Genomic DNA, 4,402 nt, shown 5'->3' with positions numbered 1-4,402 from the left:
CTGAAATGCTTATATATGGTTTTTGGAAACCAGATCAGTTTGGATAAGAATCTCTGGAGGGGTTCTGAAATCCATTTTTGTGTTTCATACATAGGTTTAGGCTAGGGACTGGTGGGGCGAGCAGTGGGGGACACATTAAGATGTTTGAACTTGATGCTCAGGATCATTATCTTTTAGCAAAATCCATAGTCTCCTTTAATTTAGACTCCCCATATCAAGTATTTGGAATCATGAGAGTATGATGACCTGGGAATCAAATTTAAAAGGAAATCTAGTGACTTTGGGGATTACATTTAGTGATTTACTTCTACCCAACTCTACTAACTAAATCTCTCTGATCTCCACATTTCTTTTTTTTTTGTCTTTTTTTTTCCTTTTTGTGGAGAACGGGGTCTCGCTGTATTACCCAGGCAGGTCTCGAACTCCTGGGCTCAAGCTATCCTCCCGCCTCTGCCTCCCTGAGAGCTGGGATTACAGGCGTGAGCCACCGCGCCCGGCTGATCTCCACATTTCTTTACCCCCTCGAGTACTTTCAAAACACTCCAGCTCACGTTACCCCCTCTAACTTAATTCTAGCTAACTCCAGTTCACCCAGTCTTTCCCATTACACTAAAGAAAGTGAAATTAGATAAACAGCTATAATACATCACTCAAAGCCACTGGAAAAGACTAAAGTCAATAGCAGTAAATAAATAGCCCTTTTATCAAAACAACATATACAATTTCAATATATAGAACAAGATTCTGAATGGTGAGAAAACCCAGTTTAATAACCATAAATATAACACCAAGAGACAGAAATCTTTTTTTTTTTTTTTTTTTGAGACGGAGTCTTGCTCTGCCGCCCAGGCTGGAGTGCAGTGGCCGGATCTCAGCTCACTGCAAGCTCCGCCTCCCGGGTTCACGCCATTCTCCTGTCTCAGCCTCCCGAGTAGCTGGGACTACAGGCGCCCACCTCGTCGCCCGGCTAGTTTTTTGTATTTTCTATTAGAGACGGGGTTTCACCGTATTAGCCAGGATGGTCTCGATCTCCTGACCTCGTGATCCGCCCGTCTCGGCCTCCCAAAGTGCTGGGATTACAGGCTTGAGCCACCGCGCCCGGCAGAGACAGAAATCTGAGAGAAGACCAGACCCTGATCCAATAGGATCAAGTTTAATTTATTTTAGAAAGAAAAAATAATCTCTGCCAACTTCCTTCCATCATTACCCCGCCCCGGCCACCACCTCCCAACCCAGTCTGGAACTAAAAGTAAAAAGGAAATGACAGAACCCAGTGACTGATTTGTGCTACGTAAGACCTGAGATTTATACTCAAAACACACAGTTGGGCCGGGCGCGGTGGCTCAAGCCTGTAATCCCAGCACTTTGGGAGGCCGAGACGGGCGGATCACGAGGTCAGGAGATCGAGACCATCCTGGCTAACACGGTGAAACCCCGTCTCTACTAAAAATACAAAAACTAGCCGGGCGAGGTGGCGGGCGCCTGTAGTCCAGCTACTCGGGAGGCTGAGGCAGGAGAATGGCGTAAACCCGGGAGGCGGAGCTTGCAGTGAGCTGAGATCCGGCCACTGCACTCCAGTCCGGGCGACAGGGCGAGACCCCGCCTCAAAAGGGGAATAGAGAAGAGGAACACACAGTTAAGAGCTCAGTAGACTTGTTTTGGTATCTGGGGCTTGAATTTGATTTCTTTTCAAATTTTAACCAGAGAAATCCTTTTTGCCAAGTATTAGAGGGCTATTGAATTCCCCTCCCCTCTCCCCCCACTCCTCTCCCTCCCTCCCCTCCCCTCCCCTCTTTCTCTCCTTCCCCTTTCTCCCCATTCCCTCCCCCTCCCTCCCCTTCTCTTTCTGCCTTCCTCCTTCTTTCCTGAAGGGCTGGCCTGCCCCTCCACACCTGTGGGTGCTTCTCGTTAGGTGGGACGAGAGACTTGAGAAAAGAAATAAAGACACAGAGACAAAATATAGAGAAAGAAAAGCGGGGCCCAGGGGGCCAGTGCTGTGTTTTCAGAGGACCCACACCGGCACCGGCCTCTCTGTTCCCTTAGTATTTATTGATAATTATCTTTACCATCTAAAAGATAAGGGAGTGGCTAGAAAATAGGATCATTGTAGGGAGGAAATCAGCAGTAAGACAGAAGAACAAAAATCCCTGTAACATGAATAGGTTTAAAGGAAAATGCTGTACCTTGAGAGGCATATGCAAACATCTCCATAAACCTTTTAGCAGTATTGCTCCAGCAAGCCCCACCTTATTCCAGCAAGTCCCACCTTATTCCTAAAGGCGTTTTCTCCTTACTCAGTAAACAAGACACACAATGGGTACTACCCGGAGATGTTCCAATTGCCCAGGGAGGGGCAGGAATTTTAGCCAGCAAGCTGCCTTCAGGTACTTGTTTAACAAAGACACATCCTGCACAGCCCAATATCCTTTTAACCTTAAATCACCTTCACACATGTCTCTTGCAAGGACAAAGTTGGGGGTAGGGTCACAGATTAACAGCATCTCAAATACAGAACTAAATGGAGTCTCTTATGTCTACTTCCTTCTATATAGACACGGTAACAAGCTGATCTCTTTCTTTTCCCCACACTTTCCTTCTGCCTCTTCTCTATTCCCCCACAGCATGTTAATAATAGCTATTCTCTAATGGCTATCCTTTCACATGATAATACTACATTCCTGCTCTTTACCATCCCTGCCTGCAACCAAGATCTTTTTGAACTCTTCCTTCAGGAATCTCTGTGAAACCTTGAAAAAGTTACAGGAAAAGACTCCTACACACTCTGAAGAGGGAGTTTCTTTTTTTCCAAGAGCTAGATAGAGAACACTAGCCTAGTAAAAAAAGAGGTGGAGGCAGAGTCCCTCATGTGATTCAGAAACAGCGTAAGTCCAAGTCCAAAAGAACCGTGAAAAACAAAATTCATGAACTCATTACCTTGATGATGAAGTTCTTTTAGAGGTTTGGCTGAAAACGTGACACCCAGAAGGGAGATGTGCCCCTTTAGATGGCACTGAGAAGTGCCAAGTTCTTGGGCACCTGCAGTTGGCTGCCACCGCTGCCAGCTGTTGGACCAGACTGAGGGGCCAGGCTTTCCCCTGCTGCCTCTGACCCTGGGGTGTGGCAACAGAGTTTGTTGGGTCACAATGCCTGAAACTGTCACAACCTAAGCAAAGCTGGGCATGTTGGCAAACTCAGTAAACTATTCCCATCAAAAGCACGTCAGGCTGCCTGCTGTGGGACAAACTTTTTCTGGTATCTTTATGAGGGTACACACCATTTTTCTCACATTTTCTCCAGCTCACAGTCCATCAAGATAGCCCTTCTCTTTTCATTTCCTGCTAGACCTCCAGAACAATCTAATCATATCCCTGCTAGAGAATCAGAGTTATGTTGCAAGAGATCTTTAGATTTACACAGAAACAGAGAAATGTTAATTAAAATCTTTTCTGGGTATCCCAAATAAAAAGTATGAAAATAGAAACTTGGAGGCTGCCTTAGCAGCTTCTGTAGTTTCACATCACCATTAAGATGCCCCCCAAGCTAGTCAAAAAGAAGTTAGATGTCCCTACCATTGTAGTATCAGAGTAGGCTATCATGTAGGACCCTGGAATGATGTTTTCTTGTCAATTTGGATGCTGTGATGACTCTTCCAGTCTGCCTCAAGATACTGCTCTTTTCTTCGACTCTACATGTCCTCCTACAGCCTCGACTGCCAGCTGGTACTAGAGTTACTTCTTCATGACATCACTGAGGGCTCTAAGGATTCTGTGTGCTCTAAGTGGTCTAGCAGGCTCTAACCTTCCCTATGAGAAATAAGTTGTCCAGAGAAAGGCTGATCTAGTTGAGACAGTGTCTCTTTTACAGACTCCTTAGGCTATGAAAAGACTTAAGCTCCACTTAATCTTTTCAATCTGGTCAGTGCTAGTTTGTTGGCTACAGTATGTATTAGAGGTTTATCCATCACACTTTGAGATGCCTTCATCTCATCTTACTGAGTTTAGCCCCAGTTTGGAAATACTATCCCACAACCAAATGGCTCTCACTGTGCCCAAGTCTCGTCTTTCCTTGTCTTTCCTCCACATCTCCACTTTAATACTGCATGCATGTAAATAAATGTATCGGAATTAACAATCAGTTGAGATGATCCCCTAAAAGAGTTCCATATTCTTGGTTCTACCTCCATTTATTCTTTTTCCTGTTGCCCCTGAGATTGCCTCTTCTAACTCTGCTATATGATTTCGATCCTGTTAGCTCATGGTGTCAAAGAGAAACAGAGCCTGGAATTTGTTAGAGGTGGCAAGACAGATTTTATTCAGGCCACTGCGGTAGAGGAGAGAGACTTCTGATGAACAGATGTCAACTCCACTGAAACAAAAGGCAGGGTGTGCTAAGGAAAAGTACC

The sequence above is a fragment of the Piliocolobus tephrosceles genome, chromosome X (assembly GCF_002776525.5).
Source record: "Piliocolobus tephrosceles isolate RC106 chromosome X, ASM277652v3, whole genome shotgun sequence".
Taxonomy (NCBI): Eukaryota; Metazoa; Chordata; class Mammalia; order Primates; family Cercopithecidae; genus Piliocolobus; species Piliocolobus tephrosceles.
Note: the sequence above shows the minus strand (reverse complement) of the source record.